The sequence below is a fragment of the Aquarana catesbeiana genome, linkage group LG02 (assembly GCF_042186555.1).
Source record: "Aquarana catesbeiana isolate 2022-GZ linkage group LG02, ASM4218655v1, whole genome shotgun sequence".
NCBI lineage: Eukaryota > Metazoa > Chordata > Amphibia > Anura > Ranidae > Aquarana > Aquarana catesbeiana.
Window position 1 is genome coordinate 786,204,915 of NC_133325.1, and position 20,734 is coordinate 786,225,648.

General features: G+C 42.1%; 1 long non-coding RNA gene across 1 annotated transcript; it reads right to left on the reverse strand.

The window, feature by feature from the left end:
• Positions 1-243: 243 nt before the first annotated feature.
• LOC141129389 (uncharacterized) lies at positions 244-10,144 on the reverse strand. The gene is made up of 2 exons (XR_012241819.1): positions 9,258-10,144; positions 244-6,629 (listed from the first exon to the last, which is right to left on the reverse strand). It is a non-coding gene; the product is annotated as an uncharacterized lncRNA (long non-coding RNA).
• Between the last annotated feature and the right edge of the window lie 10,590 nt (positions 10,145-20,734).

Genomic DNA, 20,734 nt, shown 5'->3' on the forward strand with positions numbered 1-20,734 from the left:
TGTCAGGGGTTCCTAAACTTTTGCATACAACTGTATATATTCGTGGCCCTATGACCGAGAGAGATGTGAATCACATAAACACGCAACAAGACTTACAACATAAATAGACCTGAAGTGTGCCTTTATGGTCTGGTCGGTGTGCCAAGAAAAGGGGGCATACAGGAGATAAGTAATGGGTAGTTTGTGAAGAAGGATGTGTTGAGAAGTGGTGTCAGAAACCATGAAAACAGACCGAGACAGAAGTACAATTAAATCACACTTGTTTAATAATAAAAGGAAAAAGAACAAACGTAGTCAAAACATAGTCAAAGTTCAGTAACCGGAACGGATAGTCAGCCAAGCCAGAAGTCAGGGATCGTTGTAGTGGAGCAGCAATCAGGATCTGGAGCCAGAAGGGATGTCAGCAAAGCAAGTCTTTGAACAGGAAAGCAGGAGATCTCTGTGATGTTGATCAAGACGAAGGCAAAGATCCACTGGGCTGAATGGCTTAAGCAGGTAGGACTGACGAGCAGGATATCATCAACAGGTGAGTCACTGTGGAGAGATAGGAGCTAGCAATTAGCCGACAGCACCAGCTCTGGTCGGTATGCCAAGAAAAGGGGGCAAAAGACTCAGATAGGGAAATAGCTCTTTATTGATTTCTTGTGGTTATTTAGCCAGCTTGGTGAAGGCTTGTGCTGATTCTTCCTGAGGATTTGGGATGTAGGTGGCAAAGCAAACAGACTTCCATTGGCTTAGTTTCTTGATTATGTGGTCTGGTACTCCATGTTGGGAGGCAGCCGAGGCTGCTCCAATCCAGAAGGAATGTCCAGTAGCGGTAGGACTGCAAGCATACACAGGGTGCCGTGAAGAGGCCTTGCAGCTTATGCATGCGTTTTGCAAATGCGAGCTAACTAAACCCCTGTTTTTAACGCAGACTGTTGGACAGGTTAATTTGGTCAGTTGGCAGACTAATTGGTGAGTTGAGCTATGGAATGTTCTGTTTTTGTCTTTCATGTCCAGAGAACTGACTGGTTTTGAAGCCCAAGTTGCTTAGGAGGATCCTGACATGCTTGACAAACTGAGGGGGCCACTGAGGGGGCTGGTTAGAAAGAGCGATCTTCAGATTGGCTGGGTAGCCGGGACAGTAGTCGGTTGAGGAACGTCACTGGGCACCAGGCATTGTTAATCTGAAATAGGTTTATGCCAACCCCTGGGCCGGTTTGTTGCGTTTTGCTGACTGTGAGATGAAGGGTGTAATGGATCGGAAAGCGAGTCAGGTGGCATCGGAGCAGTGTCTGACTGCCAGAGCCACTGACAGTAAATTTGCTAGGTTGTAGGAAACTGTAGGCTTGGTAGATGGCTGCTCGGATGACTAGGCTGGGCAAAGCCCCAAAGGGGAACGAGTAAGGATTTCACACATGTCCCTGAAGAGGACACTCGTGATAGGTAGACGTTTGCCACTGGCTAAATGTTGGCGCTTCTGTATGCCTCGTAGAAGTGACTTGACTGCATGGGCCGAGAATACTGACGGTTTACTGGGGTCCTGTAACGATAGAAAATGCTGGAGGCTGGCTAGGTATCGTCTGATGGTGTTGTGAGCAAGGGCTAGCTGGTTATGGCAATATGATATGAAGGCTAGGACGTGTCTAACGTTGCCTATTGCTGCTCCAGGGCAAGAGGCCAAAAACTTGCGGTAAGTGTTCCAAGCAGTGCGATAGGCCTTCAGTGTGTTGCGTGCCAAGGATTGGTTGATGAGCTGGGTTGCGTTGGCGAGGTGCGATTTTAATCCATCATCAGCAACGACCAGGGTGGGACAGGAGTAGTCGGGTCGGCTCCAGGCTCCTGCTGGAAAAACAAGGTAAGGTTGAAACAGGACAGCGCATCAGTAGCGATATTGTATTTGCCTGGAATATGTCTACAGAAAAAATTAAAGTGGTGACAGAGTGACAGCTACACGAGCCTGCGCAGGAATGACATAATGGGGAGTGACTTGGATCTACTTTTGTTAATGATGTCGACCGTGGCCTGATTGTCCGTGGTGAAAAGCACCGTCTGTTTGTCCAAGTGTGGCCCTAGAACTGGGCAGCTGCAAAAATGGGATATAGCTCGAAGAGAGATGAGGACTGGGTAAAACCAGGGATTAAGAGAATTTCTGTAGGCCAAGATTCGGCGAACCAGTGGAGGCCAAATATGGCCGCAAAGCCGGTGAAGGCTGCAGCATCGGTGACCTCCAGTGGTGACTCGTCTGACACATTGAGAATTTTGTGTGGGTCTTGCACTGGTGTTAGAAAGACTAAATGCCGTGATATGAAGGACTGTCCTTGAGGAATAATCCTCATCGCAAAGTTCATCATCCCTAGTAAGGAACTGGGTGGAGTCGTGGATAGTTGCCCTGATACGAGCTAGTTTGTCAAGAGGCAGGCTAGCTTGCGTGTCGAGAGTGACAACTAAAAAGGTAATGGAATGTGCCGGTCCTTCAACTTTGTGCTCGGCTATGGGCACGTTGAGGTTGTTGAAAACTATTCTTAACATGTCTAGATCTGCCAGGGGTGTGCCTGGTTGCTCGATAAGCAGGAAGTCGTCAAGGTAGTGGATGACCAAGTGATAGCGGGCCTGGTGAGACAAAATCCATGTAAGGGGCTGATCGAAAATGTTGAACAGCCACGGGCTGCTCTTGGACCCAAAGGTCAACTTTGTGGCAAAGTAGTGGGACTCCTTCCACTTAATACTGTGCCACCGCCAGAGGGATGGTTTGATAGGGAGGAGCTTGAACGCATTAGATCAGTGGTTCTCAACTCCAGTCCTCGGGACCCACCAACAGGCCAGATTTTAAGTATTACCTTGGGGAGTTGCAGACTAGAATACTGCAATCACTGAGCAGCAAGTGATATCACCTGTGATGTATTTCAGCTATCTTGCAAACCTGGCCTGTTGGTGGGTCCTGAGGACTGGAGTTGAGAACCACTGCATTAGATATATCTGCTTTGGATAGCCAGGTGCCGGGACCTATCCCAATGATGGTTTGGATGGCCAAGTCAGCTGAGGCATACTTGAGGGAAAACTCCACGGGGGGAATCAGGGAGTTCAGGCTGGGGATGTGAGAAGAATGATGAGCAGACAAGTCATACACTAAGTGGAGTTTATTACTGAACTTGCCCACAACAAGCCCAACAGGGCTGACTCTCCAGACTCGGAAAGGGACGATAATAAAGCCTTTATCCACTTCTGGCTGCAGTAAGGAGTCAATTGCTTGTGTGGCGATGGCTGCTTACTGGAGGTTCCTGCATTCTTGTGTAGTGAGGGGTAAAGTTATGAGGCCGGTGTGGAACCCTTCTGTGAAGCCGTCCACCAGGAATATGGCCATTGAGGGACTGGGGTGTGTAGAGAGGTAGAACCCCAACCAGCTGACATCTACGCGGCCTAGTCAGGACTTACCCTCCTGTACGACTTGACAGGTGGTGCTCGGATGAGCTTTATGGCATGCTGTGCAAATATGGAGTAGCCTGCACTGGCTATAGAAGCATCCGCTGTCATTAAAATTGTTGCAAATGGGGGGCTCCTCCTAGAGAAAAGATGGGCCATCCTAGTCTATCCGCTGGTCATGATTGACCGGGGGTCGGGAGGCCCTGACTGGTGCCGGAGGAGGGAGGAGGGTAGAAGGGGCATCTTGTAGTTGCTTCAGAGCACCAATTTGCCATGTGGGCATGGGGACTGGCAAATGGTGCACAGCGGTGAGCGGAGGGCTGCGAAATGGCAGCAGAATAGCTCCGTGTCAGAAATGCTCCATTCTGTCTTGACCTGGAACTGGCTGAGCTTGGCGGATGCTTTGGCCAAAAATGAGTGGCGGTAGTCATAAAAGGAGTGCCCTCCACACTTGTACCCTAGGTCTGTGACTGAATGGAGATATAGGTCCAGCTCATCCCTCCTGTTGGGGGCGGCTGAGCAGACAACATCCCTGAACATCCCAAAAGCCAAAACAAATTGGAACTGTAAGCTTGCGAGTGAGCCTAGGGTCTTTCGACTTAATGACCACCGAGATCCCCCAGGCATATGCTCTGTTGTCGGCCACATAATGCACCGAAATCAGCAGAGATGCTAAATTTACATCCTTGCCCTCCAAGATGTCCTTCCTGAGGCTGACAGGGACAACGTGAGCAGGGAGGATGGTAGAAGAGGACTCTGGCGTACCTTCAGGAGGGGATGCCAGCGCCGTGACCACGACTGGGTCAGGGACGGTGGTGGGAGGGCAAGCCTCCAGGGCTGCGACTCTGGTCTGCACGTCAGTAACTGTTGATAGAGTAGACCATGGAGTGCAGCCGGGAGATGGCCCTGGATATGGACTGCAAGGATGCCTGAGGGGAACTTGGTCCTGTAGCAGCTGTCGGCGGGAAGAGTAGCCTGAACAGCTCTGCCTTCCTGACCAGGGTAGGGGATGGCCTTGCTTCTAAGCTCAGCTATGATCTTGGGAATGGTCCAAGTGTGGAGGGACTGCAGCCTGCCACTCTCTGAGCCCATAGAGGGTGACAGAGGGGCGGGTGTGAGGTCATCACTGCCGGCCTGCTACATGACTCCGACTATAAAAAATAAGGGGGTTCAAGTGTTATGAAGAGATGTAGTACTGGACAGAGGGCAAGTGGGGCACAGTGACTGGGTTTTTGAAGAAGAATCCGAGAACTACACACCTGAATAGAACAAAATATTACAGCGCACATATGCAAAAAAGACATTTACCTCCAGCAAGGTTTATTTAAAACACCAAGACATTTTCAAAAAAACATTATTAAAAAATATGGGGATTTGGTCACCCCATATTGCTATATTGGGCTTAAGCGACAAAGTACCCCATGATTAGTGGGTCCTACACTATCCATAAACTGGGAGATCCTGCTTCTCTGAACCATGGGAGCAATACACTCCTCTATATGGGAGAACTTGAGGTCTCCACCCATGACACAGGTTGACACTAATGAGAGGTACTTAATGAGGGAGTCGGGTGCTCCTCACCCAAAAGGATTTGGTCAGAATCCATACAGAAGACAAACAAGATATTTGGGGGGCACACCCTGAAAGATGCATGAAAGATGGTGCAGCCATAAGACCATACAACAGAACAAAATATTACAGCGCACACATGCAAAAAAGACATTTACCTTCAGCAAGGTTTATTTAAAACAACTAGCCCCCCAAATATCTTATCTTCCACATTTTCACATCTCTTACTGTGAAGAAACCTTTCCGTATTTGGTGATGAGATCTTTTTTCCTCTAGACGTAAAGAGAGCCTCCTTGTCCTCTATGATGACCGTAAAGTGACACCAAGTTCACTATATGGACCCCTTATATATTTATACAGGGTGATCATATGCCCCCTTAATCTCCTCTTCTCAAGAGAGAATAAATTCAGTTCCTCTAATCTTTCCTCATAGCTGAGCTCCTCCATGCCTCTTATCAGTTTGGTTGCCCTTCTCTGCACTTTCTCCAGTTCCCCGATATCCTTTTTGAGAACTGGAGCCCAAAACTGAACTGCATATTCCAGATGAGGTCTTACTAATGATTTGTTCAGGGGGGCAAAATGATATCTCTCTCTCTCTGGAGTCCATACCTCTCCTAATACAAGAAAGGACTTTGCTCGCTTTGGAAACCGCAGCTTGGCATTGCATGCTATTATTGAGCTTATGATCTACCAAAACCCCCCAGATCCTTCTCCACTATGGATCCCCCCAGTTGTACTCCCCCTAGTATGTATGATGCATACATATTCTTGGCCCCCAAGTGCATAACTTTACATTTATCAACATTAAACCTCATCTGCCACATAGTCGCCCAATTAGACAGAGCATTGAGGTCGGCTTGTAAATTGGAGACATCCTGTAAGGACGTTATTGCACTGCATAGTTTGGTGTTGTAAAGTTGAACCTTGAAATAAAGGACATCAACGCCAATAGAGCTGCATTCGTCTCACATATGGTTTACTTCAGAATATACACTGTACAGCGGACCCTTTCTCCTTAAAGTCAGGAGAAGAGTGACATACAAGAATAAAAGTACAATATTTATAGACAGTGGTTACATTGGATCCTATAAAGGGCACAAAGCCCACAGTTATGCGTCACAAGTGCGCATTTCACTTAGTATTTCAACACATGCTTGGCTAACGATTTTGGCCACAAAGTCCAACTTTTAGGGGTCATCATAACCTAGAATATTTCAAACTGATAAGTTGTTTTGACAGAAAAGGGAGAAATAATTACAAGAAATAATTACTGGAAAAGAGGTCAAGTTGACATTTGGACAGGGACTTTTTATGTCAACATCTTTCCCTATCTCATATTCCGAGAATCATCGGCAGAACATTTAGATGTTGGTCGACCCAGCCACATGTGTTGCAATACCGAAAAGAATTCAGAAACTGTTTACTGTTTACTGTTTACTGGAACACAGATTCTCAAAAATACAGTATATATATATTTTAATAAGAAAAGGAGAACTCTGAATATACAAGAAGATATGGTTCCTATATTTTATATATCTTCACAGCCCCTCCTGTGTTTAGAATTCTTTCAGTATCCCTTTTAAGCTTCTTCTGTGTCTTTAGGTTGATTTCCAGGTATGCGGACCACCATTTCGTGAGCAGTTCTGACTCGAGACCTTAAGGGCTCAGAAGAACCAATATTAGTACCAGCACGTGTGATTTTCAAACAACATTTATATAACATTTATAACAATGTATAAAATACCATGTAAAATAACCAGTGAAGCCCCTGTGTCTATGGGACCACACAAATCAATACCGTTTACATTTATTTCAACCATTGGCTCATCAACGGAATCAACTTCAATTATAGCTAAAGCTTGATAAAATGTGTTATCTATATTGTCACCACATCCCAGCTTATCCTAGCGCTCCCTACAGCCCTTGGCTATATGCCCACTCAATCCACACTTGTAGCAAGTGGAGAGGACACAAGGCTGCAGGGTTGGGAGCCTTACTCTATTTAGGATGATTTGTTGGTATCGGGACTGAATTCTAGGGTTAATGCGCTGTCCCTCATTTTGTCTCCAATTTCCACGTCTTTGCCGTGGCGCCCCATAATTAGAGATATATACTACTCCCGAAGGTGGGTAAGGGGGCCGCTACTGGTACACCCTGAGGTGTTACCTACACTGTAGATACTGGTACCCCCTTAGGTTCAGGGACTTTTTCCTTAACCCCTGGTAGTTGTATATTCATCATTTTTGTTTTCTCCTTCTTTTCTACCTTGTCTTTCCATTTTTGTAACACTTCGTAAGCTATTTCAACTAATTCAGGGGCAGATTTCTTTCTCCATCCCATTGTACGAAGCTCTATTTCTTCCCTAATTTCAGACAACAGTTCATCCATCAATACATTCACCAACTCTGCTCGCTTCTTATCACTCTCATCATCTGGAATCCAATCACTATGCTTCTGAATAGCATCTTTGAATCTATTCCAGTAGTCCAACACATCCTCACCTTTCTTTTGCACAACATCCATCAATGCTCGCATATCTTGCAAATACATTCCATACATCCACATACTTTTCTGACTGTGCACAATCAATCAAGATCCACATATCAATATATGTAGCTTGTTGCGTTTTCTCTATCCACATCAACTTTTTATACCACTTCTTTTAACATTTCTCTAAGTTGGGCAGATCAGTAACAATTGCCCTAATCTCATTAGGTTTCCAGGGGACATAAACTTTTCCTAGTCTTGCGGTGTAATTACCCTGGTCATCTTCCTCCCCCGGTAAAGCCACCTCTCTCAAGGGCATTTGTCCAAATGGTTCTAATTTGGATTTAAAATACTCTTTTGTCCTTAGTCTATATTCTGGGGTGTGCTGGGATAGTAATCCCATCCGCTTCACCTGTTGCCTAGTTAATACAGGTGAGGCATGATCTCTAGAACTCCCTACTGGAGGAGTATTAGTACCCAATTTACTTAATTTATTAAATCTTGCTAAGGCATCTGCTCTTGCTGGAATGTACTGCCACAGTTCCCCATCTTTTTCAAATGTCATTGTACCATCTACATCATAGAATGGTTGTTCTCTACGGTAATGCAGGGAATACTGTTTATTAACAAGTTTACCTATGAGTCTACACTTGCTATACCATAGGTGCAGATGCTCCTAATATTTCCCTTCTTATTGAGTCATAAGGGGAAACCCAAGCATTGGGTATTTTATCCTTATTTTCTACATGTAAAGCAGCTTTCTCTGAGCACATTTTATAGGGGGGGTGGTTTATATCTTTCCTAGATAATTCTTCCCAGGCTGCTAAACATTCAATCCCCCCACAATCAAACCTTTTAAAAAGCAGATTAAACAATGCATCAATTGTAGGTGTATTAGGGGACCCCTCTGGCGGCCATTTAGATGGGTCCTCTTCATATTCCTTTCTTGTTAGTTTACACCATTTTACCATTTTACATAATGTTTCAGGGCATCTGGGTCTCCACTCACCATCATTTTGATGATAGGAGCACTTGGTTGCAATTTAACAATACTTAGCCCTGTTGCTTTTGCTATTTTCAATAACTTTTTTTTTCCTCTTTTGTTAACCCAAAAGTATTCATGACAAGCAAAACATTTTTTTTCCATGCAAATTTCCCATATTTATCACAATTTCTCATTAGTCTCTTTAGAAATGACAATAATTTGGAACTCCGGGACTGAGAGCTCCACCGTTTAACATTATGGCTGTGTACCAGCAGCCCAGTACATAAGTTGAGATATCTCGCTCGTTCTACTCTCAGAAGGACGTCTCCTTTCTGAGTGGTAATAGGCTAGTCCCTATCTAGACTCCCTACTCCAGAGAACACACAGCAGGTCATTCACCTCACTTGTGGCTATCCGCTGAAGGCAATATCTATCCGCCTTAGGACCACAAATGCGCAAAAAACATACAAAAAAAAACATACACAAAGAAAAACAACACCGCCACCAACTTCTATTCACTCTCTAGAAATTGTGGTACCTGCACTTATACATCCCTTTACACAATATATATATATATTGTCATTTCTGGAGACAAGGAGAAAAAGTCAAGTGCTTAAAATGATTATTTCTTAGCATGCTTTAAATTATAATAGGTACCTTTAACATTCTTTAGCAACCATACAGAGACAAGTATGCAGGCAAAATCAAAATAGGAAACGTGTTACCTTCTGTGGCTGCACTCCCCCAACCGACCCCTCCACACCGCACAGAAAAGACAGTATCTATCATGAGAAAATAAAAGTTTTCTCACCTGAGGCCTCATTGCTGCTGTCTGTCCTGGAGAAGGTGGGGAGCCGGTGGTGGAGATGCAAACAAGAAGAAACGTCCAGGGGTCACCAAATGTAAAGTTGAACCTTGAAATAAAGGACATCAACGCCAATAGAGCTGCATTCGTCTCACATATGGTTTACTTCAGAATATACACTGTACAGCGGACCCTTTCTCCTTAAAGTCAGGAGAAGAGTGACATACAAGAATAAAAGTACAATATTTATAGACAGTGGTTACATTGGATCCTATAAAGGGCACAAAGCCCACAGTTATGCGTCACAAGTGCGCATTTCACTTAGTATTTCAACACATGCTTGGCTAACGATTTTGGCCACAAAGTCCAACTTTTAGGGGTCATCATAACCTAGAATATTTCAAACTGATAAGTTGTTTTGACAGAAAAGGGAGAAATAATTACAAGAAATAATTACTGGAAAAGAGGTCAAGTTGACATTTGGACAGGGACTTTTTATGTCAACATCTTTCCCTATCTCATATTCCGAGAATCATTGGCAGAACATTTAGATGTTGGTCGACTCAGCCACATGTGTTGCAATACCGAAAAGAATTCAGAAACTGTTTACTGGAACACAGATTCTCAAAAATACAGTATATATATATATTTTAATAAGAAAAGGAGAACTCTGAATATACAAGAAGATATGGTTCCTATATTTTATATATCTTCACAGTGTCATCTGCAAAGACTGAAATGGTACTTTTAATCCCAACCCCAATATCATTTATAAAGTTATTAAAAAGAAGGGGCCAAACACTGAACCTTGGTGTACACCACTGATAACCTTAGACCATTCAGAGTAAGAACCACAACTCCTTGAATTTGTTTTTTTAGCCAGTTTTCTATGCATTTACAAATTGATCTTTCCAAGCCTGTAGACTTTACCTTACACATTAGCCATATATGTGGGGAACTGTGTGAAACGTTTTTGTAAAATCCAAGTGTTGGGGTTACAGGGAGGGTGAGTGTTGGGATTACAGGAATGCTTAGTGTTGGGATTATGGGGGTTACCGGGAGGGTTAGAGTTGGGGCTATGGGGGTTAGTGTGAGGGTTACAGAGACACTTAGCGTTGGGGTTACAGGGAGGGTTACCATTGGGGTTAGAGACACTTAGTGTTGAGGTTATGAGGGTTAGTGTGGGGATTACAGGGATGCTTAGTTGTTGGGGTTATGGGGGTTCATGTTGGAGTTGCAGGGAGGTTTAGTGTTAGGGTTACAGGGAGGGTTAGTGTTGAAGTTATGGGGGTTAGTGTGGGCATTACAGGGAGGGTTAGTTTTGGGGTTATGGGGATTAGTGTTAGTGTTGGGGTTATGGGGATTAGTGTTAGGGTTACAGGGAGGGTCAGTGCTGGGGTTATGGGGATTAGTAAATAGAAAATACAGTGTGGCGCTAAAGTTAACTTGTTCCTCATTTGGGTCAGACCCACTGAAATATCAATCAGAGGGTCAAAAACTCCCCCATGAGGTATTTAATCAAATAGAATTTTATTCAAATCCTATAGAAAAGAAATAGTAAAATCCCTAAATAAACCCCCTATAATCTGTCACATCGGATGTATATTATACTGTATCCAATCAAGTATAACCAGACAGAAGGTTGATGCAATACCCTGAAGGGGATATCTAAATAAGGATTAATAGATGTACTATCTAAAGAGAAAAGATCCCTATAAGGGGGAAGAGAAAAAAAAAAAAATGATGTTTGAATTAGAATCCCGTGAATGAACACAAAACGTGATTTCAGCAGACGTATATATCCGCTACAAACAAGTATCATATAAATAAATACATGTGTTATATTGGTGTAAAAAATATGGAAATTATAAAAAAATTCCTCCCAATAAAAGTGCAATGATATAAATAATGTTCATAAACAAACTAGATTTAAATCAGATGTGAGTCCCAATATTGGACCTATGGAGGTACACCTAGATACTTGGCCGCTTGAACTCCCTCTGAACAGCCAGGACGGTTCACGTATACCGAAGTGGTAAAGCTGAAACTGTGGATATAGATAAGTATAAAATACTCTTACCAAGAGTGGTGGACTCGTCGGCCAGCGGCTTCGGAGTCAAGGTGAGCTTGTGATAACACGAACGGCAATAAGTGGAATGCTGCTTCATCTGTTAGTAGAGATGCTGGAGGGTGAGGGTCCCCACCAAACGGTCCCCTACCTTCAGGTATTCCATTCACCGTATAGCTCCTCCGATGGAAAGATCAAAAGGAAAAACTCCACATATCGTAAAACCGCTTCAAAAAACTTTAATGAAAGCTTTACAATAAAAAAGACACACTGGCTCATGGACCACACCAGAGACCAGATATAGCAGAGGTCTAATGGCCCATAGACAATAACAGAGGCCAGGAGACAAAAACTGATAAAATCAATAAAAAAGCGCTTAATTTGGTTGTGGCATAATAGGCATATCTAACCCGACGCGTTTTGTCCGCTAGGACTTCAACTGGGGTGTATGCCCACATGCCACATCAATGCCTATATATATATATACTAAAACATCATTTAAAATTAACCGCACCTGCTTACACTATGTGAGACGCCACTTCCGGGTCGCACAAGATGATGTCAGCAAAGTGATTATCCTATCATGATGGACAAAAGTAGGGATATAGAACCTGGCTTACAAGTGAATGAACTAAATGCCCATTGGACAGAAGGGATACCGTCACTATCGTGACGACCCATGAGTCAGTTGGTTACATCTGGGCCAATGAGGGCCATCACAGGCGGCCGTGATTTAGCACTAGCCCACATCGTCCAGGACCGCCCAAAGCGACTCATTACAAGTCATGTGGCAGTCGCAGACGAAGGATCACAAGCTGGATAGTGTCCCGTGGAGCCGGCGGCCAATCAAGGCTTACGTAGGCACCACGTGACGTCCACTATAGAAAATACCGGAAGTAGATGACAGTGTATCTACAAGGTGAAGCGCATATGCGGTGCACACCTCGATCTAAGAAATATCTACACTTGCACAGAGTGAATGGAACGCAAATGCGTCTCATCACTCTATTTCTCAATAGAGGAAAAGGAAATGTACTTAGTCAATGGGATTCTACAGCTTCCAAACTGATAATCAACATGATGGGGCTCTACATTCTTCTAACTAAAATATTCAGTGGTAATTGAAAATTAATAAAAAATAAAATAAAATAAAAATTAAAAATGTTAAACTAATATACATTCACTAAGTTTACATAGGAAAAAATCAAATGGGATATATAAATAATAAATAAATATAAATAAATAAATATTTTATTAGCTTGGATGCTTGCAATAAAGGATCGTATAATCAGGAGTGAATAGTTCAAAACTATGGAAATATAAGGCGTCTCACAGGGCGCAAGCAGTGCTCACATCCAATAATTGTAATATACAGTAAATAATAACAATAACCTGTAATAATTAAATATAAAAATAATATAATATTATATATATTATAATAATATAATATACAGTAAATAATAACAATATCCTGTGATAATTAAATATAAAAAGCTGTCAACATCCAATAACAAAAATATTACCCAAATAATATAATATTTATCCCATACGTAACAAATGCCTCTAACATCAAAAGAGATTGTATAACCTAAAGGGCAACCACCAGGACGGATAGGGAGACAACTATTTAGGCTCGATTGATAAATGCGTTAATATCCCAGTCAATGTTGAGGCCAAATGGCGAATAACTCTTTAATTGATGGATCCAGAAAGTCTCCAGCCTGGACACACCCTTTTTAAGGGACTCACCCCTCCAGTGTGGAATAAATTTGTCTATTACCTGAAACCGAGTCCCAGTAGGGTTCCGATCATGACACCTTAAAAAGTGTTTAGGGACACTATGATTTGTCAAGCCCTTTTTAATATTAGCAATATGTTCATTCCCTCGTACAGAAAATGTGCGTATGGTCCTGCCAACATACTGTTTGTTACACGGACATGTGATCAAGTAGACCACATAACGTGTCTCACATGTCAAGAAGTGCTTAATTTGATATTCTTTTCCTGTAGAGGTCGAAATAAACGTATCACTTTTCTTCCTACCGCAAACGCTGTGTAGACAAACGTTACAACGTCGGCAGGGAAAAAACCCTTTCATATTTTGAAAGAAGGGAGGGCGTACAGCTGGGGGGTCAACAGTATTAGGAGCAATCTGATTCCTAATTGTTGGAGCTCCCTTAAAAATGATCCCACTATATTCAGGGAGTACAGGGCCCAATATCGGGTCGTTTTTTAGAACCTTCCAGTGTTGGGATATAATCTGCTTGATCTGTCTATGCTGTATAGAAAATCCTGTTACGAGGGACCACTTATGTTTATTGTCTTGTATAGGTTTGGGTTGCCCTACCAACAAAGACTCTCTATTAAAGAAATCTTTTTAATTTTATCCTCAACCAACATTGGGTCATAACCCTTATCAATAAATCTAGATTTTAAGATCTGTGCCTGATAGTGGTAATCAGAAAGATTACTACAATTCCGCCTAATCCTGGTGAGTTGGCTGCGTGGTACCGATTTCAGCCAAGTCGCGTGCTGGCAACTATCGACCGGAATGTAACCATTCCGGTCGGTAGGTTTGAAAAATGTCTTTGTTTCTAGATGATCATCGACAGCCACTATCTCCAAGTCGAGGAAATGAATAGTTGAAGTACTAATCTCATACTTCAACTCTATGCCAATATCATTAGCATTCAGTGTAGTCAGAAAAGCTTGTAGAGACTCAACACTCCCTCTCCATAGGAGGAGGATGTCGTCTATGTACCTGGCCCAAAGAACCAACTCTGGGGGATCCAGGGCATAGACGACATCCTCCTCCCACCGGGCCATAAAAATGTTAGCCAAACTCGGGGCGAATTTAGCGCCCATGGCAACTCCCTTCTGTTGGATAAAAAAATCGCCGTTATACCAAAAATAGTTATGTTTGGTAGCGAACCTCAGCAGATCCAAAATAAATCTTTGCTGAGTTCTTGGGATGGATTCTTCCCTAGACAAGAAGAGTTCCACTGCTGCTATCCCCAAATTATGAGGTATACAAGTATATAGCGACGTCACATCAGCCGTGACTAGAAGTAAGTCCTTGCTGTAAGTAACGTCATTCAACTTAGTAATAGCATCTTTGGTATCCCTCAAATAAGAAGGTACAGCCTGTACAATAGGTTGGAGGAAATAATCTATATATTTCCCTATACGGGAAGTAACGGAATCGATACCGCTAATGATGGGGCGGCCTGGGGGCTGGGTAATACTTTTGTGCACTTTAGGTAAGTAGTAGATGACAGGAATCCTAGGGGCAACTGGAACTAAAAAACTCCTTTCTTTTTTGTTTAAGATTCCTAATTGGAAGCCCGTATCAACTAGGTCAGTGAGTGATTTCTTATAAGAAGTTGTAGGATTAGCATACAATCTTGCATAAGTTTCCGTATCACTCAGAATCCTAGTCATTTCGAGGTGGTAGTCACTTTTATCCAAGATGACTATCCCACCCCCCTTATCGGCGGGCAGGAATCTCGCTTTTGAAATTTTTGATAGATAAAAAACGAACACGAATGATTACGATAGATAAGGAGATCAAGGAAATCAGAGAAAAACTGGCTTCCCATAGGTCTACCCCAGAATATGCTTCTCATTCTACATCTTTGAGGAATCATTTGGAGAAGGAGGAGAAAGATCAAAAGATCAAAAAACAAAAAAGTATACCAGAGATGTTAACGACTATAAAAATGGAAGTGTTTTTGCCTGGCAAAATAAACAGGAAGAGACTGCTGTTCCTGAGAAAGGTGCATGTGAAATGGACACCTCGGAACCACAGACTCTTCATTCCCAGCAACCTTCCTACCCTTCAGAAAAAAGAAAAATTACTACTCACAATCACCATCTGATTCCTCCTAGTACCCCAAGACCCCCGAATAGAGGGCCCCCCCCCTCCCCACGGTAAAGGTAGAGGTGGAAGAGGTAGGGGACGTGTACAGAGAGGTCAGTCTTCTAACTATGACCATTATAGGTCTACACCAAGGAGAGAATATCAATATGATAGACATCATGATCAATATGAACATTATTATCCACCAAGAACACCTATTCATACGTATAACCGATATTCACCACTAGAAAATGAGAGACCACGTGATAATTACAATCCCTATCACTCCTACAGAGAGATGGATTCTGGGTACCACAATAGGTCACCTTTTAACTATAATCAACAGCAACTGGGACCTTCCAACAATAGGGATTTTCCCAACGTACAAGAAAGACACAAACGAGCTATAGACGAAAAAGCGGGACTAGAGGGGGGAGGCGCGCCCGAAAAAAAGCAACGGGTTTAACTGATGGTGGGATTTTCAATCTGAGTAAATCCAATCTCTCAGACATGGAACTTTCAGTTCTTAATAAGGGCTTGAAGTTTGCTCCCCCAAAAAGACTTACTAAGTTTAACACTTTTATAGACATACAAAAATATGTACGAAAACTCAACGTGCAGCGATATATACTTTCTAATCCTACGAGACCACAAATTGAGGTGAGCTCACATATTGTCCACACAGGGCTTGCAAACCCTTCACTTTTGAATCCCCCGGGCTCTACGGCCCCCTCCATTAAGGTCTTTCGTGACCTAGTGCTAAAAGATCTGGATAAGTTACCTGTCAAAAAGATTTCTAGTAATCCTAGCATTAGAATCGGACTTAAACAATTATGCGAGCGCAAGGATTTAATTATCCGACCCGCCGATAAGGGGGGTGGGATAGTCATCTTGGATAAAAGTGACTACCACCTCGAAATGACTAGGATTCTGAGTGATACGGAAACTTATGCAAGATTGTATGCTAATCCTACAACTTCTTATAAGAAATCACTCACTGACCTAGTTGATACGGGCTTCCAATTAGGAATCTTAAACAAAAAAGAAAGGAGTTTTTTAGTTCCAGTTGCCCCTAGGATTCCTGTCATCTACTACTTACCTAAAGTGCACAAAAGTATTACCCAGCCCCCAGGCCGCCCCATCATTAGCGGTATCGATTCCGTTACTTCCCGTATAGGGAAATATATAGATTATTTCCTCCAACCTATTGTACAGGCTGTACCTTCTTATTTGAGGGATACCAAAGATGCTATTACTAAGTTGAATGACGTTACTTACAGCAAGGACTTACTTCTAGTCACGGCTGATGTGACGTCGCTATATACTTGTATACCTCATAATTTGGGGATAGCAGCAGTGGAACTCTTCTTGTCTAGGGAAGAATCCATCCCAAGAACTCAGCAAAGATTTATTTTGGATCTGCTGAGGTTCGCTACCAAACATAACTATTTTTGGTATAACGGCGATTTTTTTATCCAACAGAAGGGAGTTGCCATGGGCGCTAAATTCGCCCCGAGTTTGGCTAACATTTTTATGGCCCGGTGGGAGGAGGATGTCGTCTATGCCCTGGATCCCCCAGAGTTGGTTCTTTGGGCCAGGTACATAGACGACATCCTCCTCCTATGGAGAGGGAGTGTTGAGTCTCTACAAGCTTTTCTGACTACACTGAATGCTAATGATATTGGCATAGAGTTGAAGTATGAGATTAGTACTTCAACTATTCATTTCCTCGACTTGGAGATAGTGGCTGTCGATGATCATCTAGAAACAAAGACATTTTTCAAACCTACCGACCGGAATGGTTACATTCCGGTCGATAGTTGCCACCACGCGACTTGGCTGAAATCGGTACCACGCAGCCAACTCACCAGGATTAGGCGGAATTGTAGTAATCTTTCTGATTACCACTATCAGGCACAGATCTTAAAATCTAGATTTATTGATAAGGGTTATGACCCAATGTTGGTTGAGGATGAAATTAAAAAGATTTCTTTAATTAATAGAGAGTCTTTGTTGGTAGGGCAACCCAAACCTATACAAGACAATAAACATAAGTGGTCCCTCGTAACAGGATTTTCTATACAGCATAGACAGATCAAGCAGATTATATCCCAACATTGGAAGGTTCTAAAAAACGACCCGATATTGGGCCCTGTACTCCCTGAATATAGTGGGATCATTTTTAAGGGAGCTCCAACAATTAGGAATCAGATTGCTCCTAATACTGTTGACCCCCCAGCTGTACGCCCTCCCTTCTTTCAAAATATGAAAGGGTTTTTTCCCTGCCGACGTTAACGTTTGTCTACACAGCGTTTGCGGTAGGAAGAAAAGTGATACGTTTATTTCGACCTCTACAGGAAAAGAATATCAAATTAAGCACTTCTTGACATGTGAGACACGTTATGTGGTCTACTTGATCACATGTCCGTGTAACAAACAGTATGTTGGCAGGACCATACGCACAATTTCTGTACGAGGGAATGAACATATTGCTAATATTAAAAAGGGCTTGACAAATCATAGTGTCCCTAAACACTTTTTAAGGTGTCATGATCGGAACCCTACTGGGACTCGGTTTCAGGTAATAGACAAATTTATTCCACACTGGAGGGGTGAGTCCCTTAAAAAGGGTGTGTCCAGGCTGGAGACTTCCTGGATCCATCAATTAAAGAGTTATTCGCCATTTGGCCTCAACATTGACTGGGATATTAACGCATTTATCAATCGAGCCTAAATAGTTGTCTCCCTATCCGTCCTGGTGGTTGCCCTTTAGGTTATACAATCTCTTTTGATGTTAGAGGCATTTGTTACGTATGGGATAAATATTATATTATTTGGGTAATATTTTTGTTATTGGATGTTGACAGCTTTTTATATTTAATTATCACAGGATATTGTTATTATTTACTGTATATTATATTATTATAATATATATAATATTATATTATTTTTATATTTAATTATTACAGGTTATTGTTATTATTTACTGTATATTACAATTATTGGATGTGAGCACTGCTTGCGCCCTGTGAGACGCCTTATATTTCCATAGTTTTGAACTATTCACTCCTGATTATACGATCCTTTATTGCAAGCATCCAAGCTAATAAAATATTTATTTATTTATATTTATTTATTATTTATATATCCCATTTGATTTTTTCCTATGTAAACTTAGTGAATGTATATTAGTTTAACATTTTTAATTTTTATTTTATTTTATTTTTTATTAATTTTCAATTACCACTGAATATTTTAGTTAGAAGAATGTAGAGCCCCATCATGTTGATTATCAGTTTGGAAGCTGTAGAATCCCATTGACTAAGTACATTTCCTTTTCCTCTATTGAGAAATAGAGTGATGAGACGCATTTGCGTTCCATTCACTCTGTACAAGTGTAGATATTTCTTAGATCGAGGTGTGCACCGCATATGCGCTTCACCTCGTAGATACACTGTCATCTACTTCCGGTATTTTCTATAGTGGACGTCACGTGGTGCCTACGTAAGCCTTGATTGGCCGCCGGCTCCACGGGACACTATCCAGCTTGTGATCCTTCGTCTGCGACTGCCACATGACTTGTAATGAGTCGCTTTGGGCGGTCCTGGACGATGTGGGCTAGTGCTAAATCACGGCCGCCTGTGATGGCCCTCATTGGCCCAGATGTAACCAACTGACTCATGGGTCGTCACGATAGTGACGGTATCCCTTCTGTCCAATGGGCATTTAGTTCATTCACTTGTAAGCCAGGTTCTATATCCCTACTTTTGTCCATCATGATAGGATAATCACTTTGCTGACATCATCTTGTGCGACCCGGAAGTGGCGTCTCACATAGTGTAAGCAGGTGCGGTTAATTTTAAATGATGTTTTAGTATATATATATAGGCATTGATGTGGCATGTGGGCATACACCCCAGTTGAAGTCCTAGCGGACGAAATGCGTCGGGTTAGATATGCCTATTATGCCACAACCAAATTAAGCGCTTTTTTATTGATTTTATCAGTTTTTGTCTCCTGGCCTCTGTTATTGTCTATGGGCCATTAGACCTCTGCTATATCTGGTCTCTGGTGTGGTCCATGAGCCAGTGTGTCTTTTTTATTGTAAAGCTTTCATTAAAGTTTTTTGAAGCGGTTTTACGCTATGTGGAGTTTTTCCTTTTGATCTTTCCATCGGAGGAGCTATACGGTGAATGGAATACCTGAAGGTAGGGGACCGTTTGGTGGGGACCCTCACCCTCCAGCATCTCTACTAACAGATGAAGCAGCATTCCACTTATTGCCGTTCGTGTTATCACAAGCTCACCTTGACTCCGAAGCCGCTGGCCGACGAGTCCACCACTCTTGGTAAGAGTATTTTATACTTATCTATATCCACAGTTTCAGCTTTACCACTTCGGTATACGTGAACCGTCCTGGCTGTTCGGAGGGAGTTCAAGCGGCCAAGTATCTAGGTGTACCTCCATAGGTCCAATATTGGGACTCACATCTGATTTAAATCTAGTTTGTTTATGAACATTATTTATATCATTGCACTTTTATTGGGAGGAATTTTTTATAATTTCCATATTTTTTACACCAATATAACACATGTATTTATTTATATGATACTTGTTTGTAGCGGATATATACGTCTGCTGAAATCACGTTTTGTGTTCATTCACGGGATTCTAATTCAAACATCATTTTTTTTTTTTTTCTCTTCCCCCTTATAGGGATCTTTTCTCTTTAGATAGTACATCTATTAATCCTTATTTAGATATCCCCTTCAGGGTATTGCATCAACCTTCTGTCTGGTTATACTTGATTGGATACAGTATAATATACATCCGATGTGACAGATTATAGGGGGTTTATTTAGGGATTTTACTATTTCTTTTCTATAGGATTTGAATAAAATTCTATTTGATTAAATACCTCATGGGGGAGTTTTTGACCCTCTGATTGATATTTCAGTGGGTCTGACCCAAATGAGGAACAAGTTCACTTTAGCGCCACACTGTATTTTCTATTTTTTGATTCACAATTTGTCTAGTTGTTGTGTTGGCAGCTTTTTACACATTTTTTTAGGACTGGCGCAATATTACCAATTTTAATTTTATGGGGATTAGTGTTAGGGTTACAGGGAGGGTTAGTGTTGGGGTTATGGGGGTTAATTTGGCAATTAGTGTTAGGGGGAGGGTTGCTGTTTTTACTTTGTAGAAAGACCTCCTAAAAGGTAAAAATCACATTTGATTGGGGAATATATCCTCTCTGAGACAACACTATACATTACTATTTGCATACACTGAGGTAAACCTGTCCACTAACTTTCCTTTACCTAAAAGCAAATGGGCAGGCTTGCCTGATATAATCACATGATCATCCCCAGCATTGTGCCAAGATTTAAAAAAAAACAAAAAGCTGCTGGGTTAAACAAACCAATCACTGTCTAGGAGATTCTTGGGAATGTGCTCTATGCAAACCATGCACAGAATCCTATACCATTGCCGTGGCTGCAAAGAAGCCCTATTTGAATTTTTTTGGGCCGATTTAGAAAATCACAGAAGCTTTGGA